Below are 15685 nucleotides of genomic sequence, written 5' to 3' on the forward strand. Positions count from 1 at the left end.
AACTAAATGTTACCAAGATAAAATGGAAAAGGCTTAATACAGTCTATCAAAGACTATGTATCCTCCACATGCTAGCAAGGTTTAACTGAGCAGTGTGGATTTTGAAGGACACTGTTTCATCTATAAAAGGTTTGGAGATGTTACAATTTAGTCTTTTTGCCAGGAGATACTGTATTAAAATTGCTGTAAACAGTAACTTGTTCAAGCAAAGAGGATCTTCCTGCCACCAGCTTGAAAGGATGTTAGCCTTCAATTCTGTTTTTGAAGAATGTTTCAGATATTGATTTGTACCTCATACTCAACATAAGTTATGTTTTCTTTGCAGTTCTGATGCTCAGAGCAGAATGCAGCAGCATTTTCCTGAATCTCCTGAATCTTTAAACATATCTACAACACCACTGTTGAAGATATCTGTTGAAATATCTGTTCTCTGAACAGATCTTCCTGATACTTCTCCAGCAGCTGTAGCAAACCAAAGAATTTGGCAATACTGAATTACTCAAAGAAATCTGAGCCTTCTCTCTGTTCATGGGTCTCCCTCAGGGCCCTGAGTGGGCTGCAATAGCACAGACAGTTGCTCTAAATAGCTTGGATCCAAAAACTCTACTTGATGGTGATTAAATATATAAAATGTTACACATCCAATGTTTGAAATGCAAAGGCCCAGGGCACCTCAGCAATGCTTTCCACACAGAGCAATTATAGCACTGGAAGTACTGGAAATACCACCATGTGATCCAGTCACAAACTACTGATCTGAAGAGAAGGAATCTACAACAGAAAGGAACAGGGAGAAAGTTCAAGATGTATGACTGATGCTTTCCCTTTTAATTCCATGTGTAAGCCAGTCTTTACTGCAGACCTGTATGAGAAAACAGATGTTGTACACACTCAGCTCCCACACAGACACTATTCCTAGGAAGGATGATAGTCTAGGTCATTCAAGGCAGAGCTTTTTTGCTGCAACTGTGAGATCTGTACCCTTCAAAAGTTAGGGTTTTTTACTTTGAAAAGGCTGTACTTTAAAAAGATGTTGCTAACAGAGGAAGTGAATATATGATACTGCAAATTAATTAGACTTTGTTATATAGTTACACTTTTTTTCTAACAGAATACAAATCCTGACAGTTGGCACTGATTAGTATTTTATAAGTGGTTCTCAGGAGCTGCTGACTCACTGGGCTGTAGTTCCCACTGTTTCAACAAACTACAGAAACAGGCAAAGCAAAATCACAGACAGGGCAAAAACCATCTATGGCTCATCAAGGAATTTAAATACATGAAAGTAAGTGTGGCTTTATAGTCCTTTAATTATGCATTTCACCTGAATTATGTATGGAGCAGAGGGCACGCAGGAATTCTGGTGGAAGGAAGCAGCACCATGCACTGCACTTCCACCCCAGGATAAGACGTGACTGTGCTCTGCACCAGGCTCTCTGCAGTTTAATGGAAGCCTCCTGTCATTCCCAGACATTTTGCACACCCATTCTCATGGCCAGGAGCTGTCTCATCCTGCTCAGCAATCCCTGCTGCCCCCTCAGAGGAGCACATTTCCATTGCTGGTGAGCAAACACTTCCCCTAGATCCTGCTGTGCTCTTATTTAGCCCAAGTACTCTTCAAGAATAATGTAATCCATAAGTACTTTAAAGCTATAAAACCTAACTTATTTAATGCCAAGTGTTTAAATACAGATCACGCCTTTCATATCAGTCAGTGCTTTGTAATGTATGGCATTTGTCTAATCTGCAGTTTTACCATTCTGTTGACTGTAATGACTGGTTTTGCTACTCTAAGTCAATATTTACCCCTTCACCATTTTTGTGAGGCACAGACATTAACCTCCTCCTATAATGCCATATAATCTATCTGTAAGGTCCCCTGGAAACAAAAGTCAACTTTAATCATTATATCATCAGTCAACACTAACCATTATCTCAAGTTCTGCCATTGTTACTTATAGTGCATCTATAATGAATGCAAACATACACAAATCATGCATGAGTACAAAAACTACACATTCAGTCCTTGCTTCCACACTCTCCTTTCCATTTGCTTTTGTTTTCTATTTACTGTCTTTCACTTTAAATGCACAATTGTGTATTACACATGAATAAAAACAGACTATTTAGAGAAGTGATAGTGGATAAAGGATTAATCCTCTGAGACAGTTTTACAGGTTGGTCTGTCCTTATACATTTCCACAGCCAGACATCAACAAAGAATATCTCTCCACCTCCACCCCACCTCCTCCTCAGACTGTGCCTTGCACCAGGCAAAACACTAAACTCTGCTCCCTGAAGCAACATTCGAGCAGAAAACAGACACCGTCAACTTCACATACAGCCCCACACACAGGCTGACATTTGGTTTGTGCAGGGAAAACTTCTGAAACTCCAGGTGCGATTCTGCAGAAGAAATTTTTGTGCTTTTGTCTTTCCCTGAGGCACAATGACCTTCCCTTGAGCGGGAGCAGTGCAGCTCTGCAGCCCGCCCCGGCCCGGCACTGAGCTGCAGCTGCCACGCGGTGGCAGAGGTTGGGTACCTTCACCACCGCGCTGCTTCCCAGGAATGCACTGGGAAAGCTTATCCTCTGCTCAAGGTGACTCTCAAGATGATTTCTTGCCTCCTCAGTAATTACTGTACGTATTTATAGACAAATTAAAGACTCAAACAAACGTTTATTCAATTAATAGCTTCAAGTTCTAGTGGAATAAACAGTATCAAACCAATTCATCAGCTCAGGGGCTTATGACAATTTAACACAATTTAATTTTTTTCTGTTCCTCTCTGTGGTATCATGTCTCACACAAGAGTTAAAACACCAAACACTGGCAGAGTTCTTTGTAACAGAAGGAGCATAAGGAGTTCTGAACCAGCAACTATTTGCTTCAACTCACAATGAAGAGAAAATTGATTTGATGCAATAATCAGGTTAGGCTTGCTTCTCCCTCTCCCAAAGACAGGGTGTCTAATCTTTCAGTATTTAGCTGATAATTCAATTATTGAGAGCAACTACAAAGACAGTGCATACTACTCACTGTGATTTGGATCATGTGAATGAACAGTATTCCACACAAGGTGCTTCTGAATGCCTGCTTTGTGAGACCCTGCCATCCTCCCACTTCAGAGGAAGCTGCATATTTTATCCTTTAAAGATGCTACAGCAGCTATGACTGTATAGCATATTCGATGTATTTTTAGATCACATCGGGTCAACCCAGCCCCTTTTCCCCTCTCTGCCACACCATTCATGGATCTGCTAATAATGCAGCACAGCTTCGTTCTGCCCTCAGTATTCCCGCCTTGCCTTCACAGTTTGGCCCATTTCCTCTATTCAAACCCTGTACAGTCTTGTGCTTTTCAAGTAATTTAGCACTTTAGCTGTGCTATTGCGTGTTTTTATTTGCAGTTCTCCCTGCAACCCGGCACGCAGCTTTAAGGCCGGCCTGCAATGGCCTGGGCAGGGCTGTGGGAGCGGCCCCCGCCCCTGCCCAGCCCCGGACAATGGCAGGACCGGCAGGGAGCTCAGTGAGTGACACACCGCGGCACTGCCACACTCACAGCCTGCTGCTGGTGCTGGGCCAGGTTTTTTAATTCCAAATTTCCATCACCTTTCTAATGGTAAAGCACCTGAACTAATCAAGAGTCAGCTCGGGGAAAGCAACATGAATGATTTCATGCACTTTTGCAAAAAGAAAACAAAACCCAAAGACATGACTGCCTTTCAAGGCCAGCACGACAAACCTCTTGCAAAGAAAAAATGGAGAAGATCACTAGACTTGCTTAGGAATCATTTTGCCTTTACAGGATCTGAATAGGAATATTCATGCTGTGTTCTAATAAAAATAGAAGTGGAATTACAAAGTGAGAAAAGAGCAATTTGCAGGATAGGGCTCACTCACAAATTGCAGGAACAGGCCACAATGGACAATCGTCTGCTCTCAGTCCTTTCTGCATTTCAGACTCCTGCAGAAACAAAATAGAACATCCAACAAATTGTTTATGAATTTAAAGAAAAAATATTATAATCCCATCCAAGGTACTTCTACTCTTCCCCTTTAAATTTTCCACAGAACAATGTTTTCTGTAGCTGCCAGTTCTGTGACCTTGCTGGAAGTGGCCAAGCCAGAGATCAATTAGTGAGCACAGAAGAGAGGAGCAGCTTTGCCTGCGTTGTGCTGTCCCTTGGGAGGAGGGCAGATCGTTATCCAGCAGGAGTGCTAACACGGGTTGGGACTAACTGCAAGATGCACAATGCAGCAAAACCGAAAGGAAACGACAGAACTCTTTTTGTCTTTGGCTTTCACATTTTACATTTCCCTATAATTTAAAAGTACTTTAATTTTGCAGATAACAAAACCTTGTTACACTAAACAATATCTATAACAAACACAGCATGCTGGCTTCAAACACAAATTAGGAAGCAAGCTCTGTAAACCCTCAGAAAATCCCCTCTATCCCCCATTTCATAGCCAGGAGGAACTAAAGCACAGAAGAATTTAGAGATTTTAGTGTTACACACTACAAACCACAGTGACAGAGAAGGCTAAAAGCCCCAGCACCTGAGCTTCCAGATTTCTAGCAAAGGACCCCAACTGCTGAATGCCCTCAGAACACAAGTGGGGGGCTTTCCATGAAGGACACAACTGCTGCCTGACATACAACTGTGCACGGCAGGAACCCCAGCTCTTTAGCATTTAAATGAGTACATAAATATTTCAGATAAAACAGCCTAAAATAAGCAACCTAAAATAAGCTGGTTACTACAGCATTACTACAGTCTGTCTGCTTGTCTTAATTTGCAGGCAACTATAATGCTGCTTGTGAGACACACTATTCCTTAAGTCCTCCCACAAAAAAACCTGAGAGATCAATAGTTTTTAAATAAGTAATTAGACCAGCTGAAATAATTTAGGTCATCAAAGAACAAGCAGGATAAATAAAAAGTTATAGTGCTCTGGATACTTGCATCTAATAGAATTTTTAAATTTCTTTGAGTTAACTGATAGAAAGGTTGAACACCAGAACAGGAGGCAGAACTGCTGCACAGCATCTGTAACAGAAAAGCCAAATAGGATAGCGCTACATGCACACATTAACATTAAAACTATTTGGCAGGTTAATTAAAAAAAGAACAACCAGGATACAAGATACACCAATAGTGTTCAACTTCCCACTCTTAATGCAAGCAAACTTAGATCAAATATTTGATGGGAAACTTCTAATGTAAGGTAGGAAGCTAAGACAACATTCTGTGTAAAGAGGCATTTCCACACTGACGGGTGTATTACACCGAACATGGGAAAGTACATGTAAAATATACTCTCCCCAAAATACAGGTACATTTCTGTTCAAATGCCTAATCTGACCATTCTGGACCATTGCACTGGCGTGAGAAAACCATGGGAGATCCTTTACTGTAAATGCTCATCACAAGGAAAACTATTTGTCCAAACATTTGGGCTGTCCACCATCTTTACAGACTGGGTTCAATTTTCTCTTTGGGAGAAATGTGATAACTTCAAAACTGACAGTCAGCATTGCAGTCTCCATACCTCCTACGACACAGGCATCCAAATCTTTCTCAGTGTTTCAGCAGACACACAGCTCATTTGCTAGTCACAGCTCACTGACATCTCCAGCTACTAAATATCCACACTTAGATAACATTTTGGCATATCAAAGTTGATGAAATTTTGAGGGACATGCCTAAAGTCTGGAATATGACTTGTATCTGTTGCAGATCTGTTTTCCATCTATCACATTATGTGACAAAACTAGTTAGGTCAGCAGCAGCTTCATGGGTACACGGAGTGAAGAGTCTCCAATATAGAAAGGTTACTTCTAGTTTGTGGAGCATGGGGGGACAGCACATCATCAGAGAGGAGACAAAGCAGACTGCAAAGAGTCCATGGTGCTGGTCAACACCCATTTGTCACCTGCAGGCTTTGGCATGCTGGACCGTCTCTGTTTTCTCTGGAGCTTCAGCCTCTTGGGGATGAACCAACATGAGGCTGACAATCTGTTCTGAGCCATGTTCTGTGCTGGGTTTGGATACTGTGCCTTCAGGAAACACCCTCACCAGCTTCAGCAAGGTCAGTGTTTGATCCCAAGGGTACAGCCTGGGAACAGTTTCCAAATGCCATTGAATTCTGGCTCTAGTATCACAAATTTCTGATGAACTTATAACACTACTTCATTAGAACCAAAATCCTCATTGTAGCAAGATTTTTAGACTGTATTTCTGACCACAGTTCAAAGCGAGACAATTACAATTATTCCTAAGAGTACCCCACTGTCTGTTGATGAAAAAATTAATCTTGGTAAAGCTTTTTTTTTCTTTAAATTATTATGACTGTGCTGCCAGCTGCACTCAAACAAACTCTGATTCAAGTTCTAGGCTTCAGGGTCATTGATAGATATTCAGCTACTGCTTCCACCAGAAAAATACTGATTGCCAAGACAGAAACAGATATGGGAAGGAGAAAACATGCAGTTAAAAATACCAAAGAGGGAAGAAACCAAACCCACTGAAAACAAAATTTGATTGTACCAGAAACAGATTGAAAACAGAAAGGAAATTAGCATTTAGGAATGAAAAAGGCTATTCACTGTTGATGTTGAATACAACACCCGGGGAGACAGAAGCTGGGTTTATTTTTGATAGCAGCATAAACATTAAAGATAAGCCAACAGCACTTAGAAAATATGGGTGCAGTACAAAGGCTCATGTGATGAGAGCTGTTTTGCTTTTAATCTTGACCTGGAAAACCTCTTGTATGACAGAGCCTCTTTTCAGTGGAGTCAGTCCTGCCTAGTTGCTCTGCCTATTAGTGATAAAAAGGCCACCCAAGTTGTTTCTGCTTTGGAATGATGGCAAGTTTTCAATCTTAAACTTCAAAGGAAAAGGAAAAAACCCATCCTAATATATCTGTCTAAGGACCTGCACCAAACTCCTGTCATCCTTTATCTGGTCCAATCACACTCTTCCCTAAAACAACAATCCTTACAACTGTATCTCTGTTCTTCTAGAAAGGACATACACATACCTCCAAATATTTATCTCCTTGCCACTGATATAAATGAAAATACTTATCTCATATTGATATGAGATAAACACATATCATGTCCTACCCACAAATGTAAAAAAACAGCTGATTTCCAGATTGGTTCAGCATGTCTACAAGCATAGCAACACAGAAGTGCAAACCACATCAACCCCAGGCACTGGGAGGGCTCAGCAATCACAGAATCACATCTCAAATGTGTATTACAAAGTAGAAAGACTGAAAACTGTGAAGCTCTGTGATGTTCAGTCCTGCTTTGGATGTCTGTTCGCATGGCCCAGACATGTCCAGAGAGCAGAGCTGCAGACCACTGCTCAGTCTTGGCAACTTCACACCCTTAAATTGCAGCGCACAAGTTGCTGCATACGATGCTGCCAACCCCACAGGCTCAGTGACAACAGGAGCCTAGAACTTTCTTTCTGCCCCTTTTTCCTCAGTGCCCACACAGCAGAGCTGCCCTGCAGGCAGCTGCAGTCCTCCATCCCCATGGGCACAACAGGCACATGCGCTTTCATTCACAACAAAAACGCTGATGTCCAGACAAAGTACCAACATCCCATGTTGATATGTCATATTACACCACGTTACAGATCAGGAGACTTCACATGACCATTTAGGGCATCATCTTAATTAGAAACTGTAATTAAATGCCCACTGAAGGTTGGTAATATAATTTGCTTCCAGGCCTTCCTACTTCATGAGGAATGCTCTGTTGGGTCAGATCAATTCTGCCTTGGAGCGTGGTACTGTCCCTCAAAGCTGTGTTTACTGCTGTGAGTTTTGCCATGGCCACCAGAAGAAAAGTTTTACACATTCAGCAGTTGCCAGATGAGGTGAGAACACAACCAGAGCACTGAGGGCAGCACAGACTACACAACAACTGAGCTGTCAGGAATGCCGAGCCATGCTGCACTCTGTCCTAAACAGCACCTATAAAAGGAAGATTAAAGCATCCACACCTCTACACTCAAATTTGTTTACAAATGTTTCGGGAAGCTGCTGGCCTGCAGGTCACCACAGACACTGCCCTGTGGCTGGCATGGGCCAAAGCAGGTAAGTGTGGGATGGTGTGACAGGGGATGGCAGGTGATGCTGCTTCACTCAAAAACAATTCACGTGCTGGTTCAAGGAACACTCTGTACCACGACTCTGCAAAGCTGACACACCTCAAAACAAGAAAATGAAATCAGAAAATTAACAAGTAGAGCCGCACATATTGAGACATGCACTCCTTCTTTTAACCTAGACCTTTGTTGTTTTTAATAATTGATATAAAGTAAAGATGACTCACTAATTGCACTTCTAAACTGTAACCCAACCTGGAATCAATCACACATGGCAAAACTTCTGTTCTTATTTGAAACTAAATCCACCACAGTTCTTGCAGTAGCCACTCTAATAATTGCATTAGTCATAACCTGAAAGTATTTCTCATTTCCTTAGTTCCAGTTTTGCTTGCTTTTCAAGCTGATCCTCATCTCTGTTGCTTAAAAGATTTCTGAAATGTTACTCTGCAGAGCCTGCTCTGGGAACTGAGGAGCCCTGTGCAAGATTTCGTGGTGTGATTCCTCCTTTCCTGGTGTCTTACTTTCCTCCAGTACCATTTTATCTCCTTTGCTCTAGCTCAAAGTCAGAGAATCTTTCAGGGTTGCAACGGATACTAGCAAGCATTGTGTAAAACTTGGTAGAGTTAGGTACACAAATGACTGTCAGCATAAATCATATAATTTTCAGTTCTGCAGTACAAATTTTCAGGTTTTAAAAATCATCTACACTGGATACTTACCTGCCTGATTCTCTCCCTTCTTATGCCTGAGCTACACTTCAGAATAAAAATTAATACAGATCTTGAAAGGATTTTTCAAAATAAAACTCTTTGCCATATCAATCTTATGAGACTAATTTCCCATGTAAAGACAGCTTCTTCTATGAAGATTTTTAAAAGACATGCACATAGTTACTTTTTGCAATTCAAAGTCTGCCCTCAGCTATCTTTGCAGAAATCCCATTAACTTTAGTATATGTCTAAAGGCAGAATTTGAAACACATAAAGAACTGGGTCACTGGACAATGGTAAGTCTCAAACAGAGATTTCTGAGTTATAACAAGAAAACAAGTGCTCTTCCCTTGGGCACTACAGGAGCATTCCCATTTGTCTGTAAACAATACCAAACACTTGAAATTTGACAGGCTGCATTTCATCCTTGCTCACTTAGGGGTTTCCCGTGTCCTGTAGCTAATGGCCATTTAGTGCTCAGAGCAGCATTTGGGACACTGCATCCCCCAGTGGCACCAACCAGCAACTCCTTATAGAGGGCCCTCATTTTTCTCTGGGGTGCAGGTAACATTCAAGCACACCTGACAATATCCTAACTACTTCTATGAAAAGATCTGTAGGAAACACACATTATTTCCATTGTAGTTATATAATTAAAAAACCCCCCAAAAACCAACACCTTTCTATGCCAGTATTTTGTCACAAGAAAGAGCATAATTATTGTTAATTACTTCAACTTTCACCAAGGTAACTCTTAATTCCTTGTTGCTTTTGGTAAAATTCAATCCCCATCTTTTATTGATTATACTTAGAGCTATAAATTCAATTTTCTTCCTTCTTATTCCATGAAGCCTAAAGACAGATGTTAACTTTTTTCCAAGCCTCAGATGTTCTTTTCCTTGTTAAATGTATATTCTTGTACTGCAGTGCCAAAGCTCTTCCAATCCCCTGTATTCCAAATTAATCCATCAATCCCCTTTCCTCTGTGTTTTTGCCCTTGGCAAATCATTAGCTCAAGGGAGAACTCAACAGAAAAATTCAAGATTTCACTCAGACCACAGCTGAAAACCTCTTTATTGTACCTCTGCAATAACTTCACTACCTGAGGTGCCATCTCTTGCAGATTTTTCCCTCCTCACTACATTTCCAGCTGCACTGCACAGCCACTCATTTCACAGCTGCCCCTTCTCATCCCACCATCCCTCCAGCAGCCTTTCTCCAGGCTGTATTTGTGCTGCGTCTCTATTTGATGAAATCAATTTCAAATAAAACTGTCCTCATGTTAAGCCCTTGGACCAGTCCTTGATTTCCAGCTATTATCTTCTGCCTCTTTTCAAGGCCCACACTAATATTTTAAGGTCACACAGGAGATTTGGCTAAACTTATTCATCGCTTTGAAATCTCTTGATTCAAGACATGAAAGCAGTAACTGAGATTCCTCATATTTGTTTCTCCTTTCAATCCTCAAATATGATAAGATAAAAGTCTGTTACAAAGGCAGAGCAATGTCTGACTGTTCACAACCAGGGTGACACTTCAGCCACAGGCTTGCAAAGGAGTACACAAAATAGAAGTCTAATTGGGACAGGGTGGACCTCTCCCTGCATGTAAAATTATTAATGCACACATGCTTTCCACTCCCACTCTAATGCTGAAATCACTCTTTTGAATGAAAGGTACTGTTTTGCCTCAGCACCACAAATCTCCTGATCCTACAGCCTTTGGTCAAAGTTCTCTCAGGGGCTGCTTCAGCACAGCACGTTGTGTACTGATTATTTTGGAATAGAGCTCTCCAGTCTTTCATCGTCACAGCCCGTATAAAATCAATTTTGAAAAGTATAAAAAGTGATATTGAATATGACTGCCATGTACTTGTGCACTGGAAACTGAGTTCGAAAAGGCACTTAACCTAGAAAATCTGGCAGAAATTCTGAAGCGCTCAAGTGACTATATTGGCCATTTGAGTGTTGAAGCACATGGAATGCTGAAGGCTTATGAAGTTCTATAACTGTTCTATGTAACACTTATACAGAGAAGAAAGAAAATCCATCAGACTCAACCCTCTCTCCTCACACCTAAAGGTTCTGCTCATCAGGGCTGCTCTGGAGCACGATGACCATCAGCTCTGGGAGCTCTCTCACCTCCACTGCAGTGCCCTCTGCTCTAGAACCTGTCTGGGACTGGGAAGATCATTGCAGGGAGCTGAAAACTAACTCAAACCCACTTGTCTTGATCTCTAGAAGAGAAAGATGGAAACCATGGACCACCACATACCCTGCGCAGCCCAACCTGCCAAAACAGACCATGAAGGTGCCTCGATTTGTCCTCAGCCACTGAGGATTCCACAAGGAGCTCACATGGAAACCCTATTCCTCGCCTCAGTTTAGGAACCTGCTCTTTGGATTTGGCAGGGGGATATTAAGCCCATCGAGGCCGCGCGCTGTGTGAGGGGCCGAGGCCCTGCCCTGGCCCCCTGTCCCGGCCCCCTCCCCTCGGCCCTGCCCCGGGCCCGCCCGGTGCCCCCTCAGCCGCCGGGGCCGGGGCTGCCGGAGCGATTTGCGGTGCACTGCCGGTGCATTGCCGGTGCATTGCCGGTGCATTGCCGGTGCCCGCCGCGGCTCCCCGGGCGGCCCTGCCCTCACACACCTGCCCGGCCCGGCCCGCGCCCTCAGCGCTGCGCACTCTGCGCCCGGCCCGCTCGCGCTACGCCGTTTGCGCGGCGGGAGCCCTCAGGTGCGGCGCCCGCGCTGACGACACTACGGAGAGTCCGTAACACACACCGACCTCTCGGAGGGGCTCTACGCAAGCGGCGTTTCCAGGTGCGGCTCGGCCGCTCCCGCTCCGCGCGGCCGCGGGGCGCTCCGAGCGGCGGCGCCGCTCCCCGGGCGGCGGGCGCACCGGTGCGGGCTCCGCGGGGAGCGGCGGCCGCAGGTAGGGGGCCGGGCGGGCCGAGCCGCCCTACGCCGATTCCGTAAGGCTGCGGCGGCCTGCAGGAAACGGCCGGGTCGGCGGCGCTACGGAGCCGGCGCAGGGCGGCGCGGGCCCCGTACGCAGTTGGCGTAGGGCGCTCTCAGGTGCAGGGAAGGGGCGGGCGCGCGTTGCCCGGCAGCCGCAGCCTATGGGGGCGCGGGGCGCGGTCACGTGCGCAGCCCCGCTCGGCGCTGCGGAGCCGGAGGAGCCGGACGGGGCCGCGGAGCCGGGACGGGGCCGCGGGGCAGCGCCGGGGCCGGCGCCGAGCGGGGTGAGACGGGCGGGCGGCGGGGAGGGGTCGGGGCGGCGGGCGGCCCGTCCCCGGGCACCGCTCCTCCCACTGCACCGGGCACTGCGGGCAGGAGGCAAGGGCAGGACACGGCGCGGGGAGCGGCGCGGGAGGGGGAGGCGCTGCTGCGCGCGCGGAGGGGCGCGGTGGGGCGGGAGGGGGCTCGGCGGGCGGCGGGAGGGGCGCGGGGCTCGGCGGCGCCGGGCGCGGGCGGCCGCCCCTCGGCCGGCGGCGGGGCGCGTTACCTGCTCGCGGGGCGCGCACCTGTCGGCGGGGCGCGTTACCTGTCCGCGGGGCGCGCAGGTGGCCAGGGCGCAGCCGCGCCGCTGTGCGCGCTGTCCCCGGGCGGTCCCGGCCAGGTGCGGGCTGGGCGGCTCCCTCCCGCCTGGGCTCGGCCCGAAGTTCGCTCCGGTTCGGTCCGTGCGGCGCCCTCCGCGCCCCGGCCCCGCGGGGCAGCCCAGTCCCTCCGGGCCCCAGGCGGGCTCCTGGCTCCGAGCTCGGCATCAGTGTTATGGTCGATGCTTGTTTGGGTTTCCCCCCGTCTTTCATTCTGTATTTGCTTTGCACTGGATTTTGTAATCATTAACCCGCTATTCCTTCTGGAAGTGAGAGCGTGAAAGGGATAACCAAGGAGTCACATGCCTGCCACCGAGTAGAGCAAAACTCGAGTTTTGAGACAAAGTGGAAATATGCATTAACTGGCTAAATGTCTTATTATTTATTTACATGGCTCTGAAAATGGTGCCTTGTGATTTACAGAAAGAAGAGTGAGCATTCCAAGCAGCTCCTGCACAGGGTATGATAGAAGAGAAAATTTATAATGTGAGGGGTCCTAGATACACTGGAATTAACTTTTTTCTATATCTCTGTCCTCTAGTTTGTTAACAGTTTTTAAAAGTTTTATTGTACTTTGTCGTGACGACTCAGAAATGCTAAATGTGGTCAAAGCAAAGAAAGATTTAAGTGGGGATTAATGTGAAGAATATCACAGATCTCCAGTTCCAAAAAATGTTTATGAAACTAGAAGTTAATTAAAATAGCTGTTAATAGCTGTTAATAGTTAATTAAAATACTTGTGTTCTAGCAAACATTTGAAGCCTGGCCTTCTAGGGTAAAGACAGAAAATTATTTTAATTTTCTCCATTCATGCAGAATACTTTAACATCTTTAGAACGAATGGAGAAGAAAGAACTGTTTGGAAACTTGGTCTAGTTTTGTTTGATTTTTAAAGACATGGTAACCATTTTTGAGACCCAAAGGAAGCAGCAGTGGTGGCAGAGAGGAAGGAAGGAAGGAGTATGGAGCAGTGCTGGCTACTTGGAGGGGAGGCCTTAAAACTTTTGGAATGGGAAGCGAGGAAGGCCTGGCATGTCTCTGGAGAGGTTGTATTGCTGTACTCCTGTATTTGCTCAAGGTCGTTGTTCACTCTCCGAACAGCAAAAGCATTTCCCAAGAATTTAATGAGCCCACCTCTTCCATGGAAGGTGTACAAGCTGGGCTGTAGTTATTTCCTGCCGGTGTTGAGAGGAAGGAGAAATCTGTGTCAGCAGACTGCAGCTGGCCGTAGCTTCTGCTAAATTCCTGGTCATGTTTTAGGAAGTTAGACTTGTCTCTGGAAGTTCTTGACATGTATAATTTTCATCTGTCTGGAGCTTTCCAACCATTTTCCTTTGCTTCATGTTGTGTAGAATCCAGGGAGATGTGGCGAAGAGGAGGTAGGATTGCTAACAATGAGGGTTTAATGTTTTCAGTTCTCTGTTCCTCAGAATGTCATCATTGATGGTGCCAGTCTGGTGCTGCTTTGGCATTTGTAGCTGGAAGACAATCTTTATTCTTGTGAGTTTGGTTAGTCCGGGTTTTATAAAGGGCTTGATTTGCATGGGGTGTTCATCCAGACTCATTTCTGCTGAACTATTGGCAGTATTTTTCATCTCTGCACAGAGAAGATGCTAATAAAGTTCTTGCTCTATGTGGCTGACAGGCTAAATAGAGGTGGAAATCTAGGAGTTGATTTCTTGAGGAACTGGAGAAAGATTCCACATAGAAACACTTGCGTGTTGGGGCTGGGGGAGCCCTAGGGGTAACTGGTGTCAATGTTGCTGAGGAAGTGACCAAACCTGGCTTTCTGGCTTGTCCTAAAAGGAATTTCAGACACAGCTGATTTCAAACCAAAGGCTCGGAAGTAAATGAGAAGACAGTAACAGTTGGAAAGGTACAACAGAAGATGGCATAAGGCAAACCATGCTAGACCTAAACATGGGAGTAGTTTAAACTCTGGTGGATATGTGGCATTTAGTGACTTCTTGTTTCTGACTTGTACAGTTTTTCCATGGATGTTCATTCAGAATGCAATGCTTAAGGTCGCAGAGCCCTCTTCTTTTGAAGTCCCTCTGTTAATGTTCCTCAAAAGCCTGTGGGTGGACTGAGATTTTTTTTTTTTTTTTTTTTTTTTTTTTTTTTTTTTTTTTTTTTTAACTGTGAAATCTTGTTTGGAAATTAAAAAAAAAAAAGTAAAAAAAAAATAGAGTAGTCTAAGAAGCTGCTTCATGTTGTGAAAAACCTCACTGTAGAATCATAAAAGCTGCAGTTTTTCCACGTTGCTTTGTAGCTTGGCATGTAAATAGAGCTCTTTGAAGAGCATATCCATGGCTAGTAAGGGGGAGTGGGAAAGGCTCTGGCTGGTTAACAAGCTTCTGAGTGTGTGAAAAGCCACCGTGAACATGCTTGGTGAAGTGTCTGTTAAAACAGGGAACTCTGGGCTGAGGTGAGGTACATAGACCTAGAAGTGTCAAAGTATCAATATGGAAAGAGTGGAATAGTGGCAGTTTGTGTATTTTGCAGAGGAGCACTTGGGGCAGGTAGGAGGGAGGTGCTGGATGTTCTGGTTGCTGAGGGAGATGCTGGGGGGATGAGGATGCAGAGGGTGAGTCTGCACCTCTGGGCTCCCCTCCAGCTCTTGGTGAGTTCAGGTTTAGGGTGTCTCTCACCATGCCAACAGCAGACTTCAGCACTTTGGGGTCTGTGCCTTACTTTGTATTGGGCGAGGACTTTTCTGACAACGGCCACATGAGGAGCACTCGGCTGGTGCTGTGTTCTGAATTTGCTGTAGCCCAGCAGTATTGGCAAGTGAAGATTGCTTTGCTGCTGAATATGCTGCAGTGAGGAAATCAAAAGGAAAATTCCCGTTTAAAGCAATAGGAAAAATCTGTTAAAAGATTTAAAGAACAGAAAAATGCAAGTCTCAAACCTTTCTGTAGAAAACATAGTTTGACTACATTTGTTACAGTGTGCTTTGACAAACAGAAACTTTGTACTTGATGTTTAAGGAAGGAGAAGCCTTACCTGAAAGGCATTGCTGGTATCTTTTGTTTAAACCAGTAACTGATATAAGCTACAAGGCCAAAGACAGCATTTTTTCCAGCTGTACTTCTGCAGTTCTTGGCACTTGTGTAGTTTTTCCTTCTTATGTGCAAGTTTTTCACTGAGCACTGATGACAGAAAACAGTGTCACAGTTTGTGTCTGTGTCAGCTCACAGAGGAACAGTGTTCCTATTTAATTTCTTTGAAAACCTCAATTCATG

General features: G+C 44.9%; 2 protein-coding genes across 13 annotated transcripts in view; one reads left to right on the forward strand and one right to left on the reverse strand.

The window, feature by feature from the left end:
- The window catches only part of CRB2 (crumbs cell polarity complex component 2), a gene marked incomplete at its 5' end in the record, with an annotated part of 55408 nt that extends 43873 nt beyond the window's left edge, over positions 1 to 11535 (reverse strand). Inside the window, 2 exons of the mRNA XM_083875629.1 lie at positions 3904 to 3967; positions 11492 to 11535. The remainder of the gene's footprint in view (positions 1 to 3903; positions 3968 to 11491) is intronic.
- A 109-nt stretch (positions 11536 to 11644) lies between these two features.
- Positions 11645 to 15685, forward strand: part of STRBP (spermatid perinuclear RNA binding protein) — a 59259-nt gene continuing 55218 nt past the window's right edge. For 11 of the 12 annotated variants that reach the window (XR_014591449.1, XR_014591450.1, XR_014591451.1 and 8 more), the window contains exon 1: positions 11997 to 12086. The gene's annotated coding sequence lies outside the window, so the exon portion shown is untranslated. Of the gene's footprint in view, positions 11665 to 11996; positions 12087 to 15685 lie in introns of those variants that run through there. The other variant, XM_083875661.1, reaches the window with a different exon arrangement.

The sequence above is a fragment of the Zosterops lateralis genome (genome assembly GCF_965231275.1).
Source record: "Zosterops lateralis genome assembly, chromosome: 20".
Taxonomy (NCBI): Eukaryota; Metazoa; Chordata; class Aves; order Passeriformes; family Zosteropidae; genus Zosterops; species Zosterops lateralis.